The sequence below is a fragment of the Pelodiscus sinensis genome, chromosome 3 (assembly GCF_052426305.1).
Source record: "Pelodiscus sinensis isolate ZL-2025 chromosome 3, ASM5242630v1, whole genome shotgun sequence".
NCBI classification, from domain to species: Eukaryota; Metazoa; Chordata; order Testudines; family Trionychidae; genus Pelodiscus; species Pelodiscus sinensis.
In genome coordinates, this window is record NC_143054.1 from 122,408,563 (window position 1) to 122,417,984 (window position 9,422).

Consider the following 9,422-nt stretch of genomic DNA (forward strand, 5'->3'; position numbering starts at 1 on the left):
TCCATTTCCGTGACCGGGCCTCCTCGCCCGCCAAACTTTTCGCCCGCCTGACCCCGATGTGATTTGAACACATAGCCTTCTGATCTGGAGTCAGACGCGCTGCCGTTGCGCCACGAGGCCAGCCGGCAGGCCCTGCAGCTCTTGGTGCTGCGAGGGCGGGCAGCGGGGCCGGGAAGGAGCCGCGGCGGAAAAAGAAGGGGCTGCATTGGCCGTGAATCGAACACGGGCCTCCCGCGTGGCGGGCGAGAATTCTACCACTGAACCACCAATGCCTTGCTGGGAGGAACCGGCCTTCGAGCGGAGCCTGTGCTCTCGGCCGTGCGGCCACCTGCCAGGGCCCGAGGCGGCGGCGGCCTGCCAGCCAAAGGGGGCCTCTCCGGCAGGCGCCTCAGTGGCCGTGTCGGGCCCTGGGTTTCTGTAGTGTAGTGGTTATCACGTTCGCTTCACACGCGAAAGGTCCCTGGTTCGAAACCAGGCAGAAACAGGCCTCCTTTTGCCGTGGGGCCTGGAAAAACGCAGGCTTGCACAAGTGGGCAGCTGCTCGCCGCCTGGGCGTGCGCTCGTGCCCTCTCGCTCGCTGCTCTGGGCCTACGGCAGCCTTTTGTCCGCCGTTCTCTTCGGTGCTGCTGGGAGAAAGAAGCCCGGGCGGGCAGCACCCTCGGTCCTGGCGCCGGCCCCCCCCGCGCCTCACCTGGAGGCGTGGGCCAGTGGCGCAACGGATAACGCGCCTGACTACGGATCAGGAGATTGCAGGTTCGACTCCTGCCTGGCTTGTGGTGACGGCACCTTCCGGGATGCGGGTGCTTTCCCTTTCCCTTTCCCTTTCCCTTTCCTCCCCTTCTTTGTTCTCCTTCCCCCGGCGGCCAGGAAAAGCGCGTGCCCCACGGGGCCAAGAGGAACACTGGCCGCGGCTTTCAGCGCCGCTCCATTTCCGTGACCGGGCCTCCTCGCCCGCCAAACTTTTCGCCCGCCTGACCCCGATGTGATTTGAACACATAGCCTTCTGATCTGGAGTCAGACGCGCTGCCGTTGCGCCACGAGGCCAGCCGGCAGGCCCTGCAGCTCTTGGTGCTGCGAGGGCGGGCAGCGGGGCCGGGAAGGAGCCGCGGCGGAAAAAGAAGGGGCTGCATTGGCCGTGAATCGAACACGGGCCTCCCGCGTGGCGGGCGAGAATTCTACCACTGAACCACCAATGCCTTGCTGGGAGGAACCGGCCTTCGAGCGGAGCCTGTGCTCTCGGCCGTGCGGCCACCTGCCAGGGCCCGAGGCGGCGGCGGCCTGCCAGCCAAAGGGGGCCTCTCCGGCAAGCCCCTCAGTGGCCGTGTCGGGCCCTGGGTTTCTGTAGTGTAGTGGTTATCACGTTCGCTTCACACGCGAAAGGTCCCTGGTTCGAAACCAGGCAGAAACAGGCCTCCTTTTGCCGTGGGGCCTGGAAAAACGCAGGCTTGCACAAGTGGGCAGCTGCTCGCCGCCTGGGCGTGCGCTCGTGCCCTCTCGCTCGCTGCTCTGGGCCTACGGCAGCCTTTTGTCCGCCGTTCTCTTCGGTGCTGCTGGGAGAAAGAAGCCCGGGCGGGCAGCACCCTCGGTCCTGGCGCCGGCCCCCCCCGCGCCTCACCTGGAGGCGTGGGCCAGTGGCGCAACGGATAACGCGCCTGACTACGGATCAGGAGATTGCAGGTTCGACTCCTGCCTGGCTTGTGGTGACGGCACCTTCCGGGATGCGGGTGCTTTTTTTTTTTCTTTCCCTTTCCCTTTCCCTTTCCTCCCTCCCCTTCTTTGTTCTCCTTCCCCCGGCGGCCAGGAAAAGCGCGTGCCCCACGGGGCCAAGAGGAACACTGGCCGCAGCTTTCAGCGCCGCTCCATTTCCGTGACCGGGCCTCCTCGCCCGCCAAACTTTTCGCCCGCCTGACCCCGATGTGATTTGAACATATAGCCTTCTGATCTGGAGTCAGACGCGCTGCCGTTGCGCCACGAGGCCAGCCGGCAGGCCCTGCAGCTCTTGGTGCTGCGAGGGCGGGCAGCGGGGCCGGGAAGGAGCCGCGGCGGAAAAAGAAGGGGCTGCATTGGCCGTGAATCGAACACGGGCCTCCCGCGTGGCGGGCGAGAATTCTACCACTGAACCACCAATGCCTTGCTGGGAGGAACCGGCCTTCGAGCGGAGCCTGTGCTCTCGGCCGTGCGGCCACCTGCCAGGGCCCGAGGCGGCGGCGGCCTGCCAGCCAAAGGGGGCCTCTCCGGCAGGCCCCTCAGTGGCCGTGTCGGGCCCTGGGTTTCTGTAGTGTAGTGGTTATCACGTTCGCTTCACACGTGAAAGGTCCCTGGTTCGAAACCAGGCAGAAACAGGCCTCCTTTTGCCGTGGGGCCTGGAAAAACGCAGGCTTGCACAAGTGGGCAGCTGCTCGCCGCCTGGGCGTGCGCTCGTGCCCTCTCGCTCGCTGCTCTGGGCCTACGGCAGCCTTTTGTCCGCCGTTCTCTTCGGTGCTGCTGGGAGAAAGAAGCCCGGGCGGGCAGCACCCTCGGTCCTGGCGCCGGCCCCCCCCGCGCCTCACCTGGAGGCGTGGGCCAGTGGCGCAACGGATAACGCGCCTGACTACGGATCAGGAGATTGCAGGTTCGACTCCTGCCTGGCTTGTGGTGACGGCACCTTCCGGGATGCGGGTGCTTTTTTTTTTTCTTTCCCTTTCCCTTTCCCTTTCCCTTTCCCTTTCCCTTTCCTCCCCTTCTTTGTTCTCCTTCCCCCGGCGGCCAGGAAAAGCGCGTGCCCCACGGGGCCAAGAGGAACACTGGCCGCGGCTTTCAGCGCCGCTCCATTTCCGTGACCGGGCCTCCTCGCCCGCCAAACTTTTCGCCCGCCTGACCCCGATGTGATTTGAACACATAGCCTTCTGATCTGGAGTCAGACGCGCTGCCGTTGCGCCACGAGGCCAGCCGGCAGGCCCTGCAGCTCTTGGTGCTGCGAGGGCGGGCAGCGGGGCCGGGAAGGAGCCGCGGCGGAAAAAGAAGGGGCTGCATTGGCCGTGAATCGAACACGGGCCTCCCGCGTGGCGGGCGAGAATTCTACCACTGAACCACCAATGCCTTGCTGGGAGGAACCGGCCTTCGAGCGGAGCCTGTGCTCTCGGCCGTGCGGCCACCTGCCAGGGCCCGAGGCGGCGGCGGCCTGCCAGCCAAAGGGGGCCTCTCCGGCAGGCCCCTCAGTGGCCGTGTCGGGCCCTGGGTTTCTGTAGTGTAGTGGTTATCACGTTCGCTTCACACGCGAAAGGTCCCTGGTTCGAAACCAGGCAGAAACAGGCCTCCTTTTGCCGTGGGGCCTGGAAAAACGCAGGCTTGCACAAGTGGGCAGCTGCTCGCCGCCTGGGCGTGCGCTCGTGCCCTCTCGCTCGCTGCTCTGGGCCTACGGCAGCCTTTTGTCCGCCGTTCTCTTCGGTGCTGCTGGGAGAAAGAAGCCCGGGCGGGCAGCACCCTCGGTCCTGGCGCCGGCCCCCCCCGCGCCTCACCTGGAGGCGTGGGCCAGTGGCGCAACGGATAACGCGCCTGACTACGGATCAGGAGATTGCAGGTTCGACTCCTGCCTGGCTTGTGGTGACGGCACCTTCCGGGATGCGGGTGCTTTTTTTTTTTCTTTCCCTTTCCCTTTCCCTTTCCCTTTCCCTTTCCTCCCCTTCTTTGTTCTCCTTCCCCCGGCGGCCAGGAAAAGCGCGTGCCCCACGGGGCCAAGAGGAACACTGGCCGCGGCTTTCAGCGCCGCTCCATTTCCGTGACCGGGCCTCCTCGCCCGCCAAACTTTTCGCCCGCCTGACCCCGATGTGATTTGAACACATAGTCTTCTGATCTGGAGTCAGACGCGCTGCCGTTGCGCCACGAGGCCAGCCGGCAGGCCCTGCAGCTCTTGGTGCTGCGAGGGCGGGCAGCGGGGCCGGGAAGGAGCCGCGGCGGAAAAAGAAGGGGCTGCATTGGCCGTGAATCGAACACGGGCCTCCCGCGTGGCGGGCGAGAATTCTACCACTGAACCACCAATGCCTTGCTGGGAGGAACCGGCCTTCGAGCGGAGCCTGTGCTCTCGGCCGTGCGGCCACCTGCCAGGGCCCGAGGCGGCGGCGGCCTGCCAGCCAAAGGGGGCCTCTCCGGCAGGCCCCTCAGTGGCCGTGTCGGGCCCTGGGTTTCTGTAGTGTAGTGGTTATCACGTTCGCTTCACACGCGAAAGGTCCCTGGTTCGAAACCAGGCAGAAACAGGCCTCCTTTTGCCGTGGGGCCTGGAAAAACGCAGGCTTGCACAAGTGGGCAGCTGCTCGCCGCCTGGGCGTGCGCTCGTGCCCTCTCGCTCGCTGCTCTGGGCCTACGGCAGCCTTTTGTCCGCCGTTCTCTTCGGTGCTGCTGGGAGAAAGAAGCCCGGGCGGGCAGCACCCTCGGTCCTGGCGCCGGCCCCCCCCGCGCCTCACCTGGAGGCGTGGGCCAGTGGCGCAACGGATAACGCGCCTGACTACGGATCAGGAGATTGCAGGTTCGACTCCTGCCTGGCTTGTGGTGACGGCACCTTCCGGGATGCGGGTGCTTTTTTTTTTTCTTTCCCTTTCCCTTTCCCTTTCCCTTTCCCTTTCCTCCCCTTCTTTGTTCTCCTTCCCCCGGCGGCCAGGAAAAGCGCGTGCCCCACGGGGCCAAGAGGAACACTGGCCGCGGCTTTCAGCGCCGCTCCATTTCCGTGACCGGGCCTCCTCGCCCGCCAAACTTTTCGCCCGCCTGACCCCGATGTGATTTGAACACATAGCCTTCTGATCTGGAGTCAGACGCGCTGCCGTTGCGCCACGAGGCCAGCCGGCAGGCCCTGCAGCTCTTGGTGCTGCGAGGGCGGGCAGCGGGGCCGGGAAGGAGCCGCGGCGGAAAAAGAAGGGGCTGCATTGGCCGTGAATCGAACACGGGCCTCCCGCGTGGCGGGCGAGAATTCTACCACTGAACCACCAATGCCTTGCTGGGAGGAACCGGCCTTCGAGCGGAGCCTGTGCTCTCGGCCGTGCGGCCACCTGCCAGGGCCCGAGGCGGCGGCGGCCTGCCAGCCAAAGGGGGCCTCTCCGGCAGGCCCCTCAGTGGCCGTGTCGGGCCCTGGGTTTCTGTAGTGTAGTGGTTATCACGTTCGCTTCACACGCGAAAGGTCCCTGGTTCGAAACCAGGCAGAAACAGGCCTCCTTTTGCCGTGGGGCCTGGAAAAACGCAGGCTTGCACAAGTGGGCAGCTGCTCGCCGCCTGGGCGTGCGCTCGTGCCCTCTCGCTCGCTGCTCTGGGCCTACGGCAGCCTTTTGTCCGCCGTTCTCTTCGGTGCTGCTGGGAGAAAGAAGCCCGGGCGGGCAGCACCCTCGGTCCTGGCGCCGGCCCCCCCCGCGCCTCACCTGGAGGCGTGGGCCAGTGGCGCAACGGATAACGCGCCTGACTACGGATCAGGAGATTGCAGGTTCGACTCCTGCCTGGCTTGTGGTGACGGCACCTTCCGGGATGCGGGTGCTTTTTTTTTTTCTTTCCCTTTCCCTTTCCCTTTCCCTTTCCTCCCCTTCTTTGTTCTCCTTCCCCCGGCGGCCAGGAAAAGCGCGTGCCCCACGGGGCCAAGAGGAACACTGGCCGCGGCTTTCAGCGCCGCTCCATTTCCGTGACCGGGCCTCCTCGCCCGCCAAACTTTTCGCCCGCCTGACCCCGATGTGATTTGAACACATAGCCTTCTGATCTGGAGTCAGACGCGCTGCCGTTGCGCCACGAGGCCAGCCGGCAGGCCCTGCAGCTCTTGGTGCTGCGAGGGCGGGCAGCGGGGCCGGGAAGGAGCCGCGGCGGAAAAAGAAGGGGCTGCATTGGCCGTGAATCGAACACGGGCCTCCCGCGTGGCGGGCGAGAATTCTACCACTGAACCACCAATGCCTTGCTGGGAGGAACCGGCCTTCGAGCGGAGCCTGTGCTCTCGGCCGTGCGGCCACCTGCCAGGGCCCGAGGCGGCGGCGGCCTGCCAGCCAAAGGGGGCCTCTCCGGCAGGCCCCTCAGTGGCCGTGTCGGGCCCTGGGTTTCTGTAGTGTAGTGGTTATCACGTTCGCTTCACACGCGAAAGGTCCCTGGTTCGAAACCAGGCAGAAACAGGCCTCCTTTTGCCGTGGGGCCTGGAAAAACGCAGGCTTGCACAAGTGGGCAGCTGCTCGCCGCCTGGGCGTGCGCTCGTGCCCTCTCGCTCGCTGCTCTGGGCCTACGGCAGCCTTTTGTCCGCCGTTCTCTTCGGTGCTGCTGGGAGAAAGAAGCCCGGGCGGGCAGCACCCTCGGTCCTGGCGCCGGCCCCCCCCGCGCCTCACCTGGAGGCGTGGGCCAGTGGCGCAACGGATAACGCGCCTGACTACGGATCAGGAGATTGCAGGTTCGACTCCTGCCTGGCTTGTGGTGACGGCACCTTCCGGGATGCGGGTGCTTTTTTTTTTTCTTTCCCTTTCCCTTTCCCTTTCCCTTTCCCTTTCCCTTTCCTCCCCTTCTTTGTTCTCCTTCCCCCGGCGGCCAGGAAAAGCGCGTGCCCCACGGGGCCAAGAGGAACACTGGCCGCGGCTTTCAGCGCCGCTCCATTTCCGTGACCGGGCCTCCTCGCCCGCCAAACTTTTCGCCCGCCTGACCCCGATGTGATTTGAACACATAGCCTTCTGATCTGGAGTCAGACGCGCTGCCGTTGCGCCACGAGGCCAGCCGGCAGGCCCTGCAGCTCTTGGTGCTGCGAGGGCGGGCAGCGGGGCCGGGAAGGAGCCGCGGCGGAAAAAGAAGGGGCTGCATTGGCCGTGAATCGAACACGGGCCTCCCGCGTGGCGGGCGAGAATTCTACCACTGAACCACCAATGCCTTGCTGGGAGGAACCGGCCTTCGAGCGGAGCCTGTGCTCTCGGCCGTGCGGCCACCTGCCAGGGCCCGAGGCGGCGGCGGCCTGCCAGCCAAAGGGGGCCTCTCCGGCAGGCCCCTCAGTGGCCGTGTTGGGCCCTGGGTTTCTGTAGTGTAGTGGTTATCACGTTCGCTTCACACGCGAAAGGTCCCTGGTTCGAAACCAGGCAGAAACAGGCCTCCTTTTGCCGTGGGGCCTGGAAAAACGCAGGCTTGCACAAGTGGGCAGCTGCTCGCCGCCTGGGCGTGCGCTCGTGCCCTCTCGCTCGCTGCTCTGGGCCTACGGCAGCCTTTTGTCCGCCGTTCTCTTCGGTGCTGCTGGGAGAAAGAAGCCCGGGCGGGCAGCACCCTCGGTCCTGGCGCCGGCCCCCCCCGCGCCTCACCTGGAGGCGTGGGCCAGTGGCGCAACGGATAACGCGCCTGACTACGGATCAGGAGATTGCAGGTTCGACTCCTGCCTGGCTTGTGGTGACGGCACCTTCCGGGATGTGGGTGCTTTTTTTTTTTCTTTCCCTTTCCCTTTCCCTTTCCCTTTCCCTTTCCTCCCCTTCTTTGTTCTCCTTCCCCCGGCGGCCAGGAAAAGCGCGCGCCCCACGGGGCCAAGAGGAACACTGGCCGCGGCTTTCAGCGCCGCTCCATTTCCGTGACCGGGCCTCCTCGCCCGCCAAACTTTTCGCCCGCCTGACCCCGATGTGATTTGAACACATAGCCTTCTGATCTGGAGTCAGACGCGCTGCCGTTGCGCCACGAGGCCAGCCGGCAGGCCCTGCAGCTCTTGGTGCTGCGAGGGCGGGCAGCGGGGCCGGGAAGGAGCCGCGGCGGAAAAAGAAGGGGCTGCATTGGCCGTGAATCGAACACGGGCCTCCCGCGTGGCGGGCGAGAATTCTACCACTGAACCACCAATGCCTTGCTGGGAGGAACCGGCCTTCGAGCGGAGCCTGTGCTCTCGGCCGTGCGGCCACCTGCCAGGGCCCGAGGCGGCGGCGGCCTGCCAGCCAAAGGGGGCCTCTCCGGCAGGCCCCTCAGTGGCCGTGTCGGGCCCTGGGTTTCTGTAGTGTAGTGGTTATCACGTTCGCTTCACACGCGAAAGGTCCCTGGTTCGAAACCAGGCAGAAACAGGCCTCCTTTTGCCGTGGGGCCTGGAAAAACGCAGGCTTGCACAAGTGGGCAGCTGCTCGCCGCCTGGGCGTGCGCTCGTGCCCTCTCGCTCGCTGCTCTGGGCCTACGGCAGCCTTTTGTCCGCCGTTCTCTTCGGTGCTGCTGGGAGAAAGAAGCCCGGGCGGGCAGCACCCTCGGTCCTGGCGCCGGCCCCCCCCGCGCCTCACCTGGAGGCGTGGGCCAGTGGCGCAACGGATAACGCGCCTGACTACGGATCAGGAGATTGCAGGTTCGACTCCTGCCTGGCTTGTGGTGACGGCACCTTCCGGGATGCGGGTGCTTTTTTTTTTTCTTTCCCTTTCCCTTTCCCTTTCCCTTTCCTCCCCTTCTTTGTTCTCCTTCCCCCGGCGGCCAGGAAAAGCGCGTGCCCCACGGGGCCAAGAGGAACACTGGCCGCGGCTTTCAGCGCCGCTCCATTTCCGTGACCGGGCCTCCTCGCCCGCCAAACTTTTCGCCCGCCTGACCCCGATGTGATTTGAACACATAGCCTTCTGATCTGGAGTCAGACGCGCTGCCGTTGCGCCACGAGGCCAGCCGGCAGGCCCTGCAGCTCTTGGTGCTGCGAGGGCGGGCAGCGGGGCCGGGAAGGAGCCGCGGCGGAAAAAGAAGGGGCTGCATTGGCCGTGAATCGAACACGGGCCTCCCGCGTGGCGGGCGAGAATTCTACCACTGAACCACCAATGCCTTGCTGGGAGGAACCGGCCTTCGAGCGGAGCCTGTGCTCTCGGCCGTGCGGCCACCTGCCAGGGCCCGAGGCGGCGGCGGCCTGCCAGCCAAAGGGGGCCTCTCCGGCAGGCCCCTCAGTGGCCATGTCGGGCCCTGGGTTTCTGTAGTGTAGTGGTTATCACGTTCGCTTCACACGCGAAAGGTCCCTGGTTCGAAACCAGGCAGAAACAGGCCTCCTTTTGCCGTGGGGCCTGGAAAAACGCAGGCTTGCACAAGTGGGCAGCTGCTCGCCGCCTGGGCGTGCGCTCGTGCCCTCTCGCTCGCTGCTCTGGGCCTACGGCAGCCTTTTGTCCGCCGTTCTCTTCGGTGCTGCTGGGAGAAAGAAGCCCGGGCGGGCAGCACCCTCGGTCCTGGCGCCGGCCCCCCCCGCGCCTCACCTGGAGGCGTGGGCCAGTGGCGCAACGGATAACGCGCCTGACTACGGATCAGGAGATTGCAGGTTCGACTCCTGCCTGGCTTGTGGTGACGGCACCTTCTGGGATGCGGGTGCTTTTTTTTTTTCTTTCCCTTTCCCTTTCCCTTTCCCTTTCCTCCCCTTCTTTGTTCTCCTTCCCCCGGCGGCCAGGAAAAGCGCGTGCCCCACGGGGCCAAGAGGAACACTGGCCGCGGCTTTCAGCGCCGCTCCATTTCCGTGACCGGGCCTCCTCGCCCGCCAA

General features: G+C 65.6%; 39 non-coding genes across 39 annotated transcripts; 20 read left to right on the forward strand and 19 right to left on the reverse strand.

The window, feature by feature from the left end:
* Positions 1 to 48: 48 nt before the first annotated feature.
* TRNAW-CCA (transfer RNA tryptophan (anticodon CCA)) lies at positions 49 to 120 on the reverse strand. The gene has a single exon. It is a non-coding gene; the product is annotated as a tRNA-Trp (tRNA).
* An 81-nt stretch (positions 121 to 201) lies between these two features.
* On the reverse strand, positions 202 to 272 carry TRNAG-GCC (transfer RNA glycine (anticodon GCC)). Its single transcript has one exon. It is a non-coding gene; the product is annotated as a tRNA-Gly (tRNA).
* Positions 273 to 411: 139 nt separating this feature from the next.
* TRNAV-CAC (transfer RNA valine (anticodon CAC)) lies at positions 412 to 484 on the forward strand. The gene has a single exon. It is a non-coding gene; the product is annotated as a tRNA-Val (tRNA).
* Positions 485 to 701: 217 nt separating this feature from the next.
* TRNAR-ACG (transfer RNA arginine (anticodon ACG)) lies at positions 702 to 774 on the forward strand. The gene has a single exon. It is a non-coding gene; the product is annotated as a tRNA-Arg (tRNA).
* Positions 775 to 972: 198 nt separating this feature from the next.
* TRNAW-CCA (transfer RNA tryptophan (anticodon CCA)) lies at positions 973 to 1,044 on the reverse strand. The gene has a single exon. It is a non-coding gene; the product is annotated as a tRNA-Trp (tRNA).
* An 81-nt stretch (positions 1,045 to 1,125) lies between these two features.
* Positions 1,126 to 1,196, reverse strand: TRNAG-GCC (transfer RNA glycine (anticodon GCC)). The gene has a single exon. It is a non-coding gene; the product is annotated as a tRNA-Gly (tRNA).
* A 139-nt stretch (positions 1,197 to 1,335) lies between these two features.
* Positions 1,336 to 1,408, forward strand: TRNAV-CAC (transfer RNA valine (anticodon CAC)). The gene has a single exon. It is a non-coding gene; the product is annotated as a tRNA-Val (tRNA).
* Positions 1,409 to 1,625: 217 nt separating this feature from the next.
* TRNAR-ACG (transfer RNA arginine (anticodon ACG)) lies at positions 1,626 to 1,698 on the forward strand. Its single transcript has one exon. It is a non-coding gene; the product is annotated as a tRNA-Arg (tRNA).
* Positions 1,699 to 2,059: 361 nt separating this feature from the next.
* On the reverse strand, positions 2,060 to 2,130 carry TRNAG-GCC (transfer RNA glycine (anticodon GCC)). Its single transcript has one exon. It is a non-coding gene; the product is annotated as a tRNA-Gly (tRNA).
* Positions 2,131 to 2,269: 139 nt separating this feature from the next.
* On the forward strand, positions 2,270 to 2,342 carry TRNAV-CAC (transfer RNA valine (anticodon CAC)). The gene has a single exon. It is a non-coding gene; the product is annotated as a tRNA-Val (tRNA).
* A 217-nt stretch (positions 2,343 to 2,559) lies between these two features.
* Positions 2,560 to 2,632, forward strand: TRNAR-ACG (transfer RNA arginine (anticodon ACG)). The gene has a single exon. It is a non-coding gene; the product is annotated as a tRNA-Arg (tRNA).
* Positions 2,633 to 2,854: 222 nt separating this feature from the next.
* On the reverse strand, positions 2,855 to 2,926 carry TRNAW-CCA (transfer RNA tryptophan (anticodon CCA)). The gene has a single exon. It is a non-coding gene; the product is annotated as a tRNA-Trp (tRNA).
* Positions 2,927 to 3,007: 81 nt separating this feature from the next.
* TRNAG-GCC (transfer RNA glycine (anticodon GCC)) lies at positions 3,008 to 3,078 on the reverse strand. Its single transcript has one exon. It is a non-coding gene; the product is annotated as a tRNA-Gly (tRNA).
* Positions 3,079 to 3,217: 139 nt separating this feature from the next.
* On the forward strand, positions 3,218 to 3,290 carry TRNAV-CAC (transfer RNA valine (anticodon CAC)). The gene has a single exon. It is a non-coding gene; the product is annotated as a tRNA-Val (tRNA).
* A 217-nt stretch (positions 3,291 to 3,507) lies between these two features.
* On the forward strand, positions 3,508 to 3,580 carry TRNAR-ACG (transfer RNA arginine (anticodon ACG)). The gene has a single exon. It is a non-coding gene; the product is annotated as a tRNA-Arg (tRNA).
* A 216-nt stretch (positions 3,581 to 3,796) lies between these two features.
* Positions 3,797 to 3,868, reverse strand: TRNAW-CCA (transfer RNA tryptophan (anticodon CCA)). Its single transcript has one exon. It is a non-coding gene; the product is annotated as a tRNA-Trp (tRNA).
* Positions 3,869 to 3,949: 81 nt separating this feature from the next.
* On the reverse strand, positions 3,950 to 4,020 carry TRNAG-GCC (transfer RNA glycine (anticodon GCC)). The gene has a single exon. It is a non-coding gene; the product is annotated as a tRNA-Gly (tRNA).
* Positions 4,021 to 4,159: 139 nt separating this feature from the next.
* TRNAV-CAC (transfer RNA valine (anticodon CAC)) lies at positions 4,160 to 4,232 on the forward strand. The gene has a single exon. It is a non-coding gene; the product is annotated as a tRNA-Val (tRNA).
* A 217-nt stretch (positions 4,233 to 4,449) lies between these two features.
* On the forward strand, positions 4,450 to 4,522 carry TRNAR-ACG (transfer RNA arginine (anticodon ACG)). Its single transcript has one exon. It is a non-coding gene; the product is annotated as a tRNA-Arg (tRNA).
* Positions 4,523 to 4,738: 216 nt separating this feature from the next.
* Positions 4,739 to 4,810, reverse strand: TRNAW-CCA (transfer RNA tryptophan (anticodon CCA)). Its single transcript has one exon. It is a non-coding gene; the product is annotated as a tRNA-Trp (tRNA).
* An 81-nt stretch (positions 4,811 to 4,891) lies between these two features.
* Positions 4,892 to 4,962, reverse strand: TRNAG-GCC (transfer RNA glycine (anticodon GCC)). The gene has a single exon. It is a non-coding gene; the product is annotated as a tRNA-Gly (tRNA).
* A 139-nt stretch (positions 4,963 to 5,101) lies between these two features.
* Positions 5,102 to 5,174, forward strand: TRNAV-CAC (transfer RNA valine (anticodon CAC)). The gene has a single exon. It is a non-coding gene; the product is annotated as a tRNA-Val (tRNA).
* Positions 5,175 to 5,391: 217 nt separating this feature from the next.
* On the forward strand, positions 5,392 to 5,464 carry TRNAR-ACG (transfer RNA arginine (anticodon ACG)). The gene has a single exon. It is a non-coding gene; the product is annotated as a tRNA-Arg (tRNA).
* A 210-nt stretch (positions 5,465 to 5,674) lies between these two features.
* TRNAW-CCA (transfer RNA tryptophan (anticodon CCA)) lies at positions 5,675 to 5,746 on the reverse strand. Its single transcript has one exon. It is a non-coding gene; the product is annotated as a tRNA-Trp (tRNA).
* Positions 5,747 to 5,827: 81 nt separating this feature from the next.
* TRNAG-GCC (transfer RNA glycine (anticodon GCC)) lies at positions 5,828 to 5,898 on the reverse strand. Its single transcript has one exon. It is a non-coding gene; the product is annotated as a tRNA-Gly (tRNA).
* A 139-nt stretch (positions 5,899 to 6,037) lies between these two features.
* TRNAV-CAC (transfer RNA valine (anticodon CAC)) lies at positions 6,038 to 6,110 on the forward strand. Its single transcript has one exon. It is a non-coding gene; the product is annotated as a tRNA-Val (tRNA).
* A 217-nt stretch (positions 6,111 to 6,327) lies between these two features.
* Positions 6,328 to 6,400, forward strand: TRNAR-ACG (transfer RNA arginine (anticodon ACG)). The gene has a single exon. It is a non-coding gene; the product is annotated as a tRNA-Arg (tRNA).
* A 222-nt stretch (positions 6,401 to 6,622) lies between these two features.
* TRNAW-CCA (transfer RNA tryptophan (anticodon CCA)) lies at positions 6,623 to 6,694 on the reverse strand. Its single transcript has one exon. It is a non-coding gene; the product is annotated as a tRNA-Trp (tRNA).
* Positions 6,695 to 6,775: 81 nt separating this feature from the next.
* On the reverse strand, positions 6,776 to 6,846 carry TRNAG-GCC (transfer RNA glycine (anticodon GCC)). Its single transcript has one exon. It is a non-coding gene; the product is annotated as a tRNA-Gly (tRNA).
* Positions 6,847 to 6,985: 139 nt separating this feature from the next.
* Positions 6,986 to 7,058, forward strand: TRNAV-CAC (transfer RNA valine (anticodon CAC)). Its single transcript has one exon. It is a non-coding gene; the product is annotated as a tRNA-Val (tRNA).
* A 217-nt stretch (positions 7,059 to 7,275) lies between these two features.
* On the forward strand, positions 7,276 to 7,348 carry TRNAR-ACG (transfer RNA arginine (anticodon ACG)). Its single transcript has one exon. It is a non-coding gene; the product is annotated as a tRNA-Arg (tRNA).
* A 216-nt stretch (positions 7,349 to 7,564) lies between these two features.
* Positions 7,565 to 7,636, reverse strand: TRNAW-CCA (transfer RNA tryptophan (anticodon CCA)). Its single transcript has one exon. It is a non-coding gene; the product is annotated as a tRNA-Trp (tRNA).
* An 81-nt stretch (positions 7,637 to 7,717) lies between these two features.
* On the reverse strand, positions 7,718 to 7,788 carry TRNAG-GCC (transfer RNA glycine (anticodon GCC)). The gene has a single exon. It is a non-coding gene; the product is annotated as a tRNA-Gly (tRNA).
* Positions 7,789 to 7,927: 139 nt separating this feature from the next.
* Positions 7,928 to 8,000, forward strand: TRNAV-CAC (transfer RNA valine (anticodon CAC)). The gene has a single exon. It is a non-coding gene; the product is annotated as a tRNA-Val (tRNA).
* A 217-nt stretch (positions 8,001 to 8,217) lies between these two features.
* Positions 8,218 to 8,290, forward strand: TRNAR-ACG (transfer RNA arginine (anticodon ACG)). Its single transcript has one exon. It is a non-coding gene; the product is annotated as a tRNA-Arg (tRNA).
* A 210-nt stretch (positions 8,291 to 8,500) lies between these two features.
* On the reverse strand, positions 8,501 to 8,572 carry TRNAW-CCA (transfer RNA tryptophan (anticodon CCA)). The gene has a single exon. It is a non-coding gene; the product is annotated as a tRNA-Trp (tRNA).
* Positions 8,573 to 8,653: 81 nt separating this feature from the next.
* TRNAG-GCC (transfer RNA glycine (anticodon GCC)) lies at positions 8,654 to 8,724 on the reverse strand. Its single transcript has one exon. It is a non-coding gene; the product is annotated as a tRNA-Gly (tRNA).
* A 139-nt stretch (positions 8,725 to 8,863) lies between these two features.
* Positions 8,864 to 8,936, forward strand: TRNAV-CAC (transfer RNA valine (anticodon CAC)). Its single transcript has one exon. It is a non-coding gene; the product is annotated as a tRNA-Val (tRNA).
* A 217-nt stretch (positions 8,937 to 9,153) lies between these two features.
* On the forward strand, positions 9,154 to 9,226 carry TRNAR-ACG (transfer RNA arginine (anticodon ACG)). The gene has a single exon. It is a non-coding gene; the product is annotated as a tRNA-Arg (tRNA).
* Positions 9,227 to 9,422: the final 196 nt, after the last annotated feature.